This window comes from Schistocerca americana, chromosome 7 (assembly GCF_021461395.2).
Source record: "Schistocerca americana isolate TAMUIC-IGC-003095 chromosome 7, iqSchAmer2.1, whole genome shotgun sequence".
In the NCBI taxonomy this organism is placed as follows: Eukaryota; Metazoa; Arthropoda; class Insecta; order Orthoptera; family Acrididae; genus Schistocerca; species Schistocerca americana.
Genome location: NC_060125.1, coordinates 594,920,959 through 594,936,863, shown reverse-complemented (window position 1 = coordinate 594,936,863; position 15,905 = coordinate 594,920,959).

Here is a 15,905-nt window from a genome sequence, read left to right as displayed (position 1 = left end):
TGTTGCCTTTCTGTATCCTATATTCTAACATTATGACGGTTCAGTTTTCCATTTAAATGGAATCTTGCGTCGTCACTAAACACTAAGCATGGAAGAAAACTGTAATCCTCCATCCACACGTTATTGTTTGTCACCGTCACAAAGAGCTTGCAGTAGCTGAATTTTGTATGGTTTCACTTGTAAACGTCGACGCAACACACACCAGACGGACATTGGGGACATGTTGAGCTGTCGAGCTACACGGCGGACAGATATCTGCGGCGGACTCCTTGTGAAACTATGGGGATGCGTTCGACATCCGTGTCAGACACTCGGGGATGGCCCGGCGATTTGCCTTCACACAAACAACCTGTTTCTCGGAATTATTCATGTCATCGTCTAATGCTCTGTGCTGTAGGAGGATCCACACCGTACCTGCTTCGAAAGTCACGCTTAACAGTTATTACTGAGTCGCACTGACCGGCCGCGGTGGTCTAGCGGTTCTGGCGCTGCAGTCCGGAACCGCAGGACTGCTACGGTCGCAGGTTCGAATCCTGCCTCGGGCATGGGTGTGTGTGATGTCCTTAGGTTAGTTAGGTTTAAGTAGTTCTAAGTTCTAGGGGACTTATGACCTAAGATGTTGAGTCCCATAGTGCTCAGAGCCATTTGAACCATTTGAGTCGCACTGCGCAAAACGTAGAACACAAAACGCTTTCTGTTGTCCCAACACCACTTGTGCTAGAACTGAAGTGGGCGCACACTCCTGCTACCTGGTGGAAACCATGCAAAACTGGAGAGCTTGCTCTTTCCAACAATACGTTGTTCACGCACGTATCACAAATAATAGTTATGATTTTTGAATCGGGTGATTCTTTTTGATACAGCCTGTATAAACCTGAATGAAAAGGTCAATAGTCCCCCGTAGTTGTATTTACTTAAGTCGATTAGAATCTCATGCAATCGGTTGTGCAACTTTTAAGTTGCACCTTCTAGTGACATGAATCCTATGGGAAGAGAGATAGGGATTTGAGGGATTTGCACTAATCCGTCCCATCCTCTGTTATGCCAGTCCTACCTGGATATCCGCCCCCCCCCCCCCAAAATTCTATAAGTCCCTCCAGATCCTCCTCGAGCGCCATGCAGTCCGCCTCGCCTTCCGTATACGCCTCCCATCCCCCACGCGGATCCTCTACGACCTCATACCTTTGCCCCATCTGCTCCTTTTCCTCGAACGTATCCGCATACTCTACACCTCCCGCCGCCTTGATCCCCCTCATCCCCTGGTTGCTCCTCTCCTCTCCAACCCCCGCCCTCTGCCGCGCCTTCACTGTTGTGTCCCCCCTACCCTTCCCCTACACCCTTCATCTCCTTTCCCAAGGTGTCTTCCATTGACTCCCCCTCCCGGATGATGCCCTCTCTCCCTCCATTTATCCCTCCTATCAACTCTCTGATCCTCACCTCCCTCTCCCTTCCTCTGTCCTTTTTGCAGGCTTCTTGTCCCTCCCCCCCCCCCCCGTTCCATCCTGTTTTTTCCCTGCCTACCCTCTTCTCTGCCTCCTTTCTCTCCCCGAGTCCTTCCTGCTCTCCCCTCCACTGCCTTTCCCACTCCTTATCGCATCTGCCACGCGCCTCCCACCCCATTTTCTATGTCCCTTCCATCCATCAGCTCCCCCTTTTTTTCTTTTCCTCTCCTCCACCCCGTTTCCCCCTCAACAGTTCGGGTCACCCACCTCCCCCCATCTGCCGCCGTGTCACCTCTATAGTGCTGTTTTAGGTGAGTGTTCAGTGTTGTGTGTCCCCTGTCAGTGTTGCAAACAGCCACCATACTGTCGCTAATCGTGTTTTTTATCTTGTGCGAACAGAAACCAGACTGTCGCCTTGTTTTTTTTAGTTGTGCCTGTGTACTTATTGTGTGTCTTCATTCGCATCATCACCACAGAGGGGGGGGGGGGGGGGGGGGAGAATCGAAATGCAATAAAGTAAAAGAAAAAAAGAGATAGTATGAATTATTCGGAGCGGAAGTAATTGTCATTTAGCTGCACCAGAATTTTTATGCCCAGAAACACGCGCAGGTATGGATGCGTGTGTATTAAGAAACGTGACAGTTCTGGAACGTTAATTCAATGTTAATTCCTTTGAATTTTGGTGTACGGTTTAATATTTACCTTGTCTCGTCAACGATGTGCAATACATAGGTGCCGGCGTGCCTGCGGCGGCTATTCTCTCTTCGTTTTTTCTTCTGCGAAAAAATCCATTTAAAAATGCAAGTCCTCGCCATATCGGCAGGTGGAGAATAGGACGTTGCTAGATACGAGAATGAAAACTTGCGACTTCTGCATATTATAACTTTTAATAGACACCATACTGGGAGAGTGCAATTAAATACGTCTTTATCGCACCAGCTCAAAAGACCTACAGACACCGAGATCAGTGAAAAAAAAAAAAGATGAGGTACATAAAATAGTTGATAATACGTACTTCAATTTTCTCTCATCTCACTCAGGTATACCTCCCTAGAATATCTTTGCCGCGCGGGGACGGCGCGAATATTTATTTATTTGTATGTGTAGGTCATTTAATGAAACCTACACGTACGTCGCATGGTCGATACAAGTGCTATGTAATATGGTATACGGAGTTGTTACAGACACTGGACTCGCATTCAGGAGGAAGCCAGTTCAAACCCCCGTCCGGCCATCCTGATTTAGGTTTTGCGTGATTTCCCTAAATCGCTTCAGGCAAATGCCAAGACGGTTCCTTTTGAAAGGGCATGGCCCATTTCCTTCCCCACCCTTCCTTAATATGGTGGGACCAATGACATCACTTTTTCGTCCCCTCCCACAAATCAACGAACCCACCAGTATCTTGGTATCTCTGAATGTAGAGCAGTTGTTACAGAATGCCCCAGAGTAACAGCTTGGCGTCCAGTGTGTTGTCGGATTGTGTACGGCTGCTGCTACGTAGTTCGTGTTGTCATCTGCTGCGATTACTTTTATTTTGGTGACAAACACACATAAGCATGTCGGCTTTCGGACCCAGTACTTTCCTGGATAACATTTACGAGTGGCCTCGTCTGTTGGTTGATATTGGTCCGCAGGAACATATTTTAATCGGTAAATCGATCACAGTTCGTGAGTTTTGTGGCGGCGTAATGTCAAGCGCCGGCACGTCATGCGGGAACGAGGGACCAGAGAAGGCTGTGAGGAAAACGCCAGCCAGTTGCACTCTGAGCGACTCCTCTCCACGACTACAATGGGACAGCAGCGGCCTCCGTGAGAAGAGAACACAAGCGCTGCCCACGACTGGCCGCGCCCCGCTGCTACAGAAGCTTCACGACTAGCCACCTGAATAGAAGCGTCAACTGTATTACTTCACTTATATTAGGAACTGCACATACTGAAGAGATTTCTTATTTGCATGTCGCCCTTTGCTTGCTACACTTGTGTGCTATTGTAAAAGTTAAGTACTGTCATTGTTCATTTCGTAATAAAACTCATCAATACGAATTGTTTAAATCGTTGTCTAGCTATCCGCGAAAGCAAGTTTCCTAGACACCCCATATTCGACGATTAGGTAGGATTCAACAATTTTAACTTTGATGATAGTTTTCTATCAATTGTGGAGTGCTGAGAAAATTGCCTAGCCACGCCAACTGTTACTCTGTGTCATTCTGTAACTAACATATGACATAGCATTTATATACACAGGAAGATGCAATTTAAAAGTTGCGAAACCGGTTATATGGGTCCCTAATCGACTTAAATAAATACTGCTACAGCGGACTATATATGCTGTATGAACTGTCAATCATGTTTCTCCACGAATTGCTAGAGTAGACAGCAGCTTCTTCGAAGTTTCGCAAACTGGCGCTGTGTTTCGTCAGGGCTTCTGTTCGAGATTGTCAGATGACGCCGGAACATCGTCACAAGACGGAGATATTTAATAATGTCATCCAAGTGAAAATTTCGGATGAACATGAGCTTTGTTTTACTTAAATACCACTCTGGTTTGCTCCATTTGTATATTACGAGGATTGACTGAAAAGTAATGCCTCCACCTTCGTAACTCTTCAACAACTGGCAGCATTGGTAGGCGGCAAGTACTGGCGTATTCTGTAGCCTCTTCTCTACAGCTCCAGCTGGCGGGAATCTATAGCATTGATCGGTTCTGTTGTTACAGTGTAAAGTATGGAACCCTGCGCAGACGGTCAGTCAATGCGATTTAAGCAACGTGCAGCCATTGAATTCTTGACAGCAGAAGGTGCCACCCCAAAGGAAATTCATCAGAGAAAGAAAGCAGCTTATGGTGATTGTGTTGATGTGAGTACTGTGCGGCCGGCCGGGGTGGCCGAGCGGTTCTAGGCGCTACAGTCTGGAACCGTGCGACCACTACGGTCGCAGGTCAGAATCCTGCCTCGGGCACGGATGTGTGTGCTGTACTTAGGTTAGTTAGGGTTTTAAGTAGTTCTAAGTTCTAGGAGACTGATGACCTCAGAAGTTAATTCCCATAGTGCTAAGAGCCATTGTTTTTTAGTACTGTGCGTCGTTGGGCGAGTATGTTTAAAGACTGCGTGACTAACAAAGAGTTGGACGTCCTGTGACAGCAACCATTGAGTTTCACAAGCAAAATGTTGACAGATTGACTCAGGACGACTGTCGTATCACTCAGAGAGAAATTGCAAGCACAATCGGCATTTCACAAGAACGTTTGGGTCACATTATTGTTTTGCTTGGCTATCGGACTATCGGAAGATCTGTGCACGATAGGTACCCCAGATGCTGATTCCTGAAATGAAAGAGCACAGAACTCCCCTCGCTTTACGAGGTTGAAGGTGATGCCTTCCCCCACTCAGTTGTGACAGGAGACGAAATGTCAGTCAATGGAATATCGACACAAAGACTCACGCCAGAAAAAGAAATTGAAGACACAGCCCTCAGCTGGAAAAATCATGGCCACAGTGTTCTGGGACGCAGATGGTCTTATCCATGTTGATTTCCTTGATCGTGGAACAACAATAAATTCAGAGCGTTACAAAAATGGTTCAAATGGCACTGAGCACTATGGGACTTAACATCTGTGGTCATCAGTCCCCTAGAACTTAGAACTACTTAAACCTAACTAACCTAAGGACATCACACACATCCATGCCCGAGGCAGGATTCGAACCTGCGACCGTGGCAGCCGCGCGGTTCCGGACTGACCGCCTAAAACCGCTCGGCCACCGCGGCCGGCAGAGTGTTACATCACAACGGTGAGAACTCTGAAACGACGGCTAACAAGCGCCCGAAAGGAAAAGGGAAATGTTTTGCTGCTGCATGACAATGCCCAACCACACACGTCACGTACCACCACAGCAGAACTTCAAAGACTGGATCTCACCACCGTACAGCATCCTCCGTACAGTCCACATTTGGCACCGTCTGACTTCCATCTGTTCCCAATAATGAAAGACGATCTCCGGGGACATCATTATGCTTCTGATGAAGACGTTGAGAGAACTGTGAGACTATGGTTTGCGGAAACAGAGTGTCGACTTCTTCTGTGACGGCTTCAGAAAACGTGTTCATCGTTGGCAGAAAAGTATCCAATTTGCTGGTGATTATGTGGAAAAGTGAATATTGGTAATCAAACATCACATTTTAAGGAATATTTCTGCGTTTGATTTATTAAAATATTCCCATCCAAACCCAATTAACGAAGGTAGAGGCATTATCTTTCATTCAACCCTCGTAGATCGTATGGAAGTATATGAGGTTTTGATTTCTTACTCTTAAGATATTTATAGATGTGGCAGGCAAAAAGTTTCCGTTCGAAGGCTGTACAGTCAATAATTGGTGTACTAGTCAGGCAAAGTCGCCAGGAGTATTGAGGCAATCATCCCAACGACGCACCGCGCTGAAGATACCAGTTTGGTAAGACAACATGCCCGCTGCGCGAAGAATTCCGTAACTGCCTTCTGCACATTCTCGTCCAACGGGAAAAGTTGACCAAGGCATTTATAAGGGACCGAAGGAGTGATAATTGCATAGGGGAGGGGGGAGGGGGGGGATCAGGACTGTAGGGCGGGTGCTCCATTGTCTCCCACTTGAGCTGCTGGCTGAGCCTGGCCTCCCAGATCGACCAGCATGGAACTTCGTGCGCCATTTCACAACGGTGGTTTTCGACAGACATATTATCCCACACAAAGACATTCCTTATTCTCCGTTGTCTGCCAGTGTTTGACGATCGGTAGCCAAGAAAAGAATAACAGCATGATGGTCCTGTTCGGACGCATTTGGAAATTACGACGTCATAGTTCACGTTTCCGCATTTACCGCACGCACATCGGAAAGACACGAATGCCACACTAATCCCTTGTCTACAATGTCGGTGTTTATATACCCGCATGGAGTCGCGCTACGTGAGTATATCACGCAACAACGTCCTCAAACAGAAATCTTTAGATCGCCTCTTATGTCTTGACTGCAGCCTTATATGCATCGGAATGTAGACGATCAACAGCACAAATAAGAAGAGTTGCCAGCCCTGGCACAGACTGCACAGCCTTAAATATTAAGCTCGTGAAGATCAACAGTTAAAAATCTATAATAACTATCAATTCAGCCAATATTACATCGTAAGGAAGTTAATTAGAGCCTGTTTCATATTATCTATTAAAGGTTTCACTCGTTTCAAAGTATTTATTGAACAAAGAAAAGAAAAATATAAACCAAGATCCGGTTTCCGCATACTTAAGAACGCGAGATGTAGGTTTTTATACAAATTTAAACGTTTACGTCAGCATTAAGTGAAGATTAAGTTTTCGTTACACAAATATTTAGTAGTGCCATATCTAATCGCGGAATTAAAGGTTTTAAGTTCTAACTTTTATTTCTTTTCAAAACTCGTAATATCCATATCGTGCGAACTTAGGCCTAATTCTTTCAGGTATACATTAATAGTATACACAAATATTAATGTTCCACGTAACTATAGTGACTCTTGCGATCTGTAGTTAATACAATACTATTGTTATTGTTAGCTAAATTTTGTAAAAAGATTGTAAACAACCACAAGAGAGAAGTGTTTGAGCTTCCATAGAAAAGTTAGTTCTGGGGTTCTATGCACCTGTTGTGACAGATGGTTACATTGGGGAAAATGTAGTGGCATAGGAACTGGGGAAGTACATGGGTCTCTTCCATGGTACTGCAAAGTATGTTCAAGGGACAGGAAAATAGCTGAATGGGAAGAGAAGACTAGAGCCCTTAAGGCTGAACTGGATAGTGCTAGGGAGGAACTGATGAGTTTAAGGGCGAAGGGCAGGGTGAAGATAGGTGGAAAGTGGTAGCAAGGAACAGTGGCCACAGAAAGAGGGCAGTGTCTAACAGTTTCATCATTGGCACAAACAGTGGATTTGCCTTGCTGCCTCAGTTAACTAAGAAAGAGGCTCACGTGGATGTAAGTGCAGTTAATACTCAACAGACTTTCACCAGGAAACCAACTGCTTCAAAAGAAGTAGAAAGTAGGAGGAAAGTTCAGTTTGTATGTAGTAGTGATTGAAGAGATGTGAGACAGATCTTGCATGAAAAATTAGGTGACAGGTACGAGGTCACAAGTTTTTTCAATCCCAGTGTATGCCTTAGTGGGGTGATAGAGGATGTAGAATTATTGTGCAAGGGTTTTACGAAGCAGGATCATGTTGTGATAGAGGGTGGAGTAGGAAACAGTATTGATAGGGATCAGGACCACAATATTGAGTGTGACCTATTAAAAATAGCCTCTGCAACGAACCATAGAAATGTTGGCTTGGTTCCTGATTTCATGCGGTATGATCTGCCCCAAATGTACAGCTCTGTCAGGAGGGTCAAGGTGGAGCTAGATCTGCTGCTTCTGGTGGCTACTTTGTGAGGCATATGTTTCCTTGCTGTTGATGCTATTGGTACGTAGGACTTCACAAGGCATGGCCTGCACTCAGTAGGAAAGCGAAGGGTAAATTGGCTGGGATGATACCAAACTCTTAAAGGGAGGGACTGAAACTCATGGGAGTACCTCTTTTTTGGCTAAGATCACTGTCCAATGATTAGATATTGAAAGAAATTAAGCTTAATGAAAAGTTCAGATAGGTAGGTACTATTGTTAATATATCAATGGGTTCTCGTAAAAGTACAGTGAAAAATAATGTTAGTATGTCACAAGATTCTAATAAACCGACAGTGATAAATAATGTTAGTGTATTGCATCAGAATATCAGGGGATTAAGAAAGAAAATAGATGACCTGCTTGTTTGTTTAGAAGATTTAGGAACTGAGGGTGGAATAGATGTGTCATGCCTGTGTGAACATCATATAGTCACAGATACAGAAAAGGTAAATATAGGTTGATATAAGCTTTCACCCCACGTAAGTAGAGACACTATGGAGAGAGGAGGAGTTGCCATACAGGTTAAAATTTATCATAGCGTAAAAAATTTAAGAAACTAAAAAAATTTGTGTAGCGCAACATTTGGAAGCACGTGTATGTGGAATGGTACGTTTATAATTGTAGCTGTGTATAGGTCCCCATTGGGAAATTTTCAGCTAGTTTTGAAAAACTTGTATTTTTTGTTTGCTATCTGTCAGACAGAGGGAAACAAATTATTATTTTTGGGGATTTCGAAGGAGATTTTCTGAAAGAGTCTGACAGAAAGCCGGTTCTTTCAGTTTGATGTCAGTTATTGATTATGCTACTCGGGTAGTACAGTAAAGTATTACACTGATAGGCAATGTTTTTATAGTCCATGATAAATTTATTCAAATAAAAACTTTTCCTGTTAAGATTGGTCTGTCTCATCATGATGAACAATTAATTGCAGTATATGACATAGCTCCATATGTAATGCAAAACAGTCCTCCATAGTAGTGCATTCAATTAATGATTTAACAATTGCAAATTTTAGCTAGACCGGGACGGGGTGTACAGGGAACCTGGTGCTAGTTTAAAATTTAATCTATTTCATGATACCTTTGTGAGTAATTTTGAAAACAGTTCCCCTAAGGAAACAATAAAACATAATTATACGAAACCATATAAAAAGCCGTGGCTTAATAAAAGGATAAAAATATCTTGTAAACAGAAAAGGGTTATGTATCTTATACCTAAAAGGAGTAATGATCCAGAAACAGTAAAACATTCTAAAAACTACTGCACTGTGGTAAGAAAAGTTATTAAAAAGTCCAGATGTATTGCATTATGTCTGAGATTAGCACCTCTGATAGTAAAATTAAAACAGTTTGGAATATTGCTAAAAGGGAAACAAGGCAAGCAAGAGCACAGAAAGACTGTATTCTGTGAAACTCGATGAAAAGTTTGTTAACAAAAAGTCAGAAGTAGAAAATATTTTTTAAGAGTTGTAGAGAAAATAGGATCCAACTATTCATTAGAAAGTGCAAGGGCATATATCAAAGAGGCAATACAAATACTCGTAGAATTTGATACAATTGAAATTCAGCCCACCACTAAAATTAGGAAAATAATAAATTCACTCAAAAGTAAAAGCTCAGATGGAACTGATGGCATTCCCAACATATAAGTAGGATTCTCAGCCACATATGTATTGCTCACTGAAACAGAGCGTTTTTCCAGGCAGACTGAAATACGAGGGTCGTCCACAAAGTCAGATCCGTTTCTGTTTCTATCAGCGGCAGCGCTACGATCGCAGTTCCGAGCATGCGTGGCAGTTACTCTGACTCAAGGAGAAAACATGTACGCAATTTTCAGTTAGCTTCTGCCGTCGTGTGCTTTGCAGTGCTTCTTTATAATGTCAGGCGAAATTGAAAAAGCCGCCGCGTGTGAAATCAGATCTGTGATTCGTTTTCTAAATGCAAAGAAAGTTAAACCAAAGGAAATTTATTGGCAAATCTGCGAGGTTTACGGACAAAATGCCTTGAGTGATTCAATGGTTAGAAGATGGGTCAGACTGTTCAATGAAGGACGCGATCAAGTGCACGATGAAGAACGAAAGGGGCCGCCCGTCTGTGGTTACTGATGAACTGGTTCACAAAACTGAAGAAAAGATTAAGCACAACCGCAACTTTCATCTCTTCTTACACCTAAAATCTATCCTTGGTCGTCAACACTTTAACGATGATGATGAGCTGAAAGAACATGTTACCACTTGGTTGAATACACAGGCGGCACCCTTCTATGAAGAAGGCATACAAAAACTTGTGCCACGCTACAATGAGTGCCTACAAAATTTCGGAAGCTATGTAGAAAAGTAGTTTAACGGTTGTAGATTTTTGTACAGTATATATTTTATATGTATCTGTACACGTTTGTTTTATACAACCAAACGGAATTTACTTTGTGGACATACCTTGTATGCTATCGTTAAACTATTGAATAAAAAAGGGGATAGATCTGACGCTAACAACTACTGCCCAATCTCACTTCCGACACTTTATTCAAAATTCTTGAAAAATAAATGTATTCAAGAGTAGCTTCACATATCTGTGAAACTGAAATACTAACAAATGTCAATTCCGTCAAATGGCTCGAATGGCTCTGAGCACTATGGGACTCAACTGCTGAGGTCATCAGTCCCCTAGAACTTAGAACTACTTAAACCTGACTAAGGACATCACACGCATCCATGCCCGAGGCAGGATTCGAAGCTGCGACCGTAGCGGTCGCGCGGTTCCAGACTGTAGCGCCTAGAACCACTCGGCCACTCCGTCCGGCTCAATTTGGTCCTCTGAAATGCTTTTCAACAGATAAAGCAATATATGCTTTCACTGATCAAATATTAAATGCCCTATACAACTGAACATCACCCATTGGGATACTTTGCCATTTCTCGAAGGCTTTTGACTGTGTGAATCATGAAATTCTTCTAGATAAGCTTAAGTATTGTGGTATGAGTGGGACAGTGCACAAATGGTTTAATTCATATTTAACTGAGAGAATTCAGATGGTTGAAATTAACAGTATAGATAGTCTGCAAAAATCGGCAGAGCCCTCTAACTCGGGAGCTATGAAGAATGGTATCCCACAGTGTTCAGACTTGGGACCCATATTCTCCAGTATATACAGTTCTTCACAGTGAATGGCATAACGCCATTAATAAACATAGACTTTGGATAGCAGTGTGTTGCTAAGACAGAATATTCAAAATTTCTGGGTGTGTCCATTGATGGGAAATTGAACTGGAAGAAACACATTGAAGATATGGTGAAGCAGTTAGGTTCTGCCACTTATGCTATTAGGGTTAGTGCAAATTTTGGTGACAAACATATCAGTAAATTAGCCTACTATGGCTCATTTCATTCATGCTTTCATATGGCATCATATTTTGGGGTAGTTTCTTCACTAAGAGAAAAAATATTCACTGCACAAAAGCGTGTAATCAGAATTATTGCTGGAGTCCATCCAAGACATTTATTTAAGGAACTCAAGGTATTCACAGTATCTTCGCAACACGTATATTTACTTATAAAATTTTTTATTAATAATCCATACCAATTCAAAAATAGTAGCAAAGTACATAACTACAACACTAGAAGAAAGGATGATGTTCACTATTCTGGGTTAAATCCGACTTTGGTACAGAAAGGGGTGAATTATGTAGTCACAAAAATCTTTGGTCATTTGCCAAATAGCAGCAAAAGTCTGACAGACACCCAACCAACATTTGAAAACAAATTAAAAGAATTTCTGTAAGACAGCTACTTCTATTCAATAGCTGAATTTTTGTACATGAAATAGTAACTGTAAAAAAATTATGTTGTGTAAAGAAAACTTATATTATACTGACACATTCAACATCATCACTAAATGTCGTATTCATGATCTATGGAACAGGTATTAATATAATTTAATAGAAGTTTTTACAAAGCTGGTGTTATGGCATGGATATCTCCTCAGAAGGGGTCTGCCTTTCTGAAGAATGCTGCTCATGAACAATTTAACGGCTTAACGATTTAATATCTAAACGTGCGTAAGCTTGAACGATTTTTTCTATGTATTTTGCATGTGGCAAGTCATCCCGCAGGACGAAGCGCGTATTCGAGGTGGGACAACGATCACAGCAACTACACGAAAGGAGGTGAGGGAAGACGGTTTTGCACTAATGTGGTGTCTGAGCACTACTCGAAAATAGTTGACGGCACTGCTCGGGGAATCTTGGGCTTTGCTCGACTTTTCAATCGCTGCTCGATCTACAATTTCTGTTGGTATACCTCCCCCGTTGGTATGTCTCCATGGTATGTCATATCTTGTTTATATACTATTATGGATTTTACTCATAAAAACAATCGTGAAACACGCATTGTTAGATCTTATAGAATGCAGGTCATATGTAAAGACACCCATCAATAGGCAAATAATTGTTCACAAACACGATTGCATCTAATTTTCGAACCTTAGCTATTCTGCAATCTAGTGACGTCTGTTGGTATTATCTCCACAACGGCCCTTGTCACTGTTATTAATTCTCGCAGTAGAAGTTACAGTAAGTTTAGTATGAATTATTTCGTTTATTAAGCCATTCAACTCGCGGCTAATTTTCTTCGTATTTTTTACCTGATTGTTATCATCTTGTTCTAAAACTAATTGATGTTGTTGTCTTCAGCCCAAAGACTAGTTTGATGCAGTTCTCTAAGCTATTTTCTCCTGTGCAAGCCTTTTCATCTCCGAGTAACTACTGCAACCTACATCCTTCTGAATCTGCTTTGTGTATTCATCTCTTGGCCCCCCTCTACGATTTTTACCCTCCACGCTTCCCACCAATACAAAATTGGTGATCCCTTGATGCCTTAGAACGTGTCCTACCAACAGATCCATACTTATAGTCAAGTTGTGCCACAAATACCTCTTCTTCCCAATTCTGTTCAGTACCTCCTCATTAATTATGAGATTTACCTATCTAATCTTCAACATTCTTCTGTAGCACCACATTTCAAAAACTTCTATTCTCTTCTTCTCTACACTGTTTATCTTCCATGTTCCACTTCCATACATGGCTACACTCAATACAAAAACTTTCAGAAAAGACCTCCTGAATCTTAAATCTATACTCGATGTTAACAAATTTCTCTTCTTCAGAAACGCTTTCCTTGCCATTGCCAGTCTACATTTCATATCCTCTCTACTTCGACCATCATCAGTTATTTTGCTCCGCAAATAGCAAAACTCCTTTACTACTTTAAGTGTCTCATTTCCTAATCTAATTCCCTCAGCATCACCCGACTTAATTCGACTACATTCCATTATCCTCCTTTTGCTTTTGTTGATGTTCATCTTATACCCTCCTTTCATGACACTCTCCATTCCGTTCAACTGCTCTTCCAAGTCCTTTGCTGTCTCTGCCAGAATTACAATGTCATCGGCGAACCTCAAAGTTTTTATTTCTTCTCCATGGATTTTAATACCTACTCCGAATTTTTCCTTTGTTTCCTTTACTGTTTGCTCAATATACAGATTGAATAACATCTGTGGTAGGCTACAACCCTGTCTCACTCCCTTCCCAACCGCTGCTTCCCTTTCACGTCCCTCGACTCTTATAACTGCCATCTGTTATTTGTACAAATTGTAAATAGCCTTTCGTTCCCTGTATCTTATCCCAGCCACCTAGAGAATTTGAAAGAAAGTTTTCTAGTCAACATTTTCAAAAGCTTTCTATAAATTAAAAGGGAAGTCAGCCTTGGCCGTAATATTGATGGTTTATTGATAGCAAAATCGATTTTCAATCACATAGTGATCATCTTCAGTGCTGGAAGTTCCATAAATCTACAAATGCTATAAACGTGGGTTTCCCTTTCCTTAATCTATTTTCTAAGGTAAGTCGTAGGCCCAGTATTGCCTCGCGTGTTCCAACATTTCTACGGAATCCTAACTGATCTTCCCCGAGGTCGGTTTCTACCAGTTTTTCCATTCGTCTGTAAAGAATTTGTGTTAGTATTTTGCAACCGTGACTTATTAAATTAATAGTTCGGTAATTTTCACACCTGTCAGTACCTGATTTCCTTGGAATTGGAATTATTATGTTCTTCTTGAAGTCTGAGGGTATTTCGCTTATCTCATTCATCTTGCTCACAAGATGGAAGAGTTTCGTCATGGCTGGCTCTCCCAAAGCTATCAGTAATTCTAATGGAATGTTGTCTACTCCCGGGGCCTTGTTTCGACTTAGGTCTTTTAGTGCTCTGTCGAATTCTTCACGCTGTATCATACAGGGTGTTACAAAAAGGTACCGCCAAACTTTCAGGAAACATTCCTCACACACAAAGAAAGAAAATATGTTATGTGGACATGTGTCCGGAAACGCTTACTTTTCATGTTAGAGCTCATTTTATTACTTCTCTTCAAATCACATTAATCATGGAATGGAAACACACAGCAGCAGGAGGTACCAGCGTGACTTCAAACACTTTGTTACAGGAAATGTTCAAAATGTCCTCCGTTAGCGAGGATACATGCATCCACCCTCCGTCGCATGGAATCCCTGATGCGCTGATGCAGCCCTGGAGAATGGCGTATTGTATCACAGCCGTCCACAATACGAGCACGAAGAGTCTCTACATTTGGTACCGGGGTTGCGTAGACAAGAGCTTTCAAATGCCCCCATAAATGAAAGTCAAGAGGGTTGAGGTCAGGAGAGCGTGGAGGCCATGGAATTGGTCCGCCTTTACCAATCCATCGGTCACCGAATCTGTTGTTGAGAAGCTTACGAACACTTCGACTGAAATGTGCAGGAGCTCCATCGTGCATGAACCACATGTTGTGTCGTACTTGTAAAGGCACATGTTCTAGCAGCACAGGTAGAGTATCCCGTATGAAATCATGACGACGTGCTCCATTGAGCGTAGGTGGAAGAAACTAAAATGAGCTCTAACATGGAAACTGAGCGTTTCCGGACACATGTCCACCTAACATTTTTTCTTAATTTGTGTGTGAGGAATGTTTCCTGAAAGTTTGGCCGTACCTTTTTGTAACACCCTGTATATCCCATATCACCTTCATCTACGCCTCTTCCATTTCCATAATATTTCCATCAAGTACATTTCTCTTGTATAGATCCTCTATATACTCCTTCCACCTTTCTGCTTTGCCTTCTTTGCTTAGGACTGGTTTTCCATCTGAGCTCTTGATATTTGTACTGTCTCTTTAATTTTCCTGTAGGTGGCATCTATCTTACCCCTAGTGATATATGATTCTACATCCTTACATTTGTCCTCTAGCCAATTCTGCTTAGCCTTTCTGCACTTCCTGTCGATCTCATTTTTTAAATGTTTGTATTTCCTTCCACCTCCTTTACTTTCTGCATTTTTATATTTTCTCCTTTCAGCGATTAAATTCAGTATCTCTTCTGTACCCAAGGATTTCTACAAGCCCTCCTCTTTTTACCTATTTGATCTTCTGCCGTCTTCATTATTCCATCTCTCAAGGCTACCCGCTCTTCTTCTACTGTATTCCTTTTCCATGTTCCTGTAAATCGCTCCCTAATGCTCCTTCCGGAACTCTCTACAATCTCTCGTTCTTTTAGTTTATCCAGAGCCCATCTTTTTAAATTGCTACTCTTTGTAGTTTCTTCAGTTTTAATCTGCAGTTCATAACCAATAAATTCTGGTTAGAGTCCACATCTACCCCTGCAAATCTCTTACAACTTAAAATCTGGTTCCTAAATCTCTGTCTTACCATTATATTATCAGTCTGAAACTTTCCTGTATCTCCAGGTCTCTTCCATGTATACAGTCTTCTTTCATGATTCTTAAACCTAGTGTTAGCGATCATTAAATTACGCTCTGTGCAAAATTCTACCAGGTGGCTTCCTCTGTCATTCCTTAACCCAGTCCATATTAATCTAATATTTTTCCTTTTCCTACTACCGAATTCCAGTCCACTGAATTCGAGTCCCCCATAACTGTTAAATTTTCGTCTCCGTTAGCTATCTGAATAACTTCTTTTATCTCATT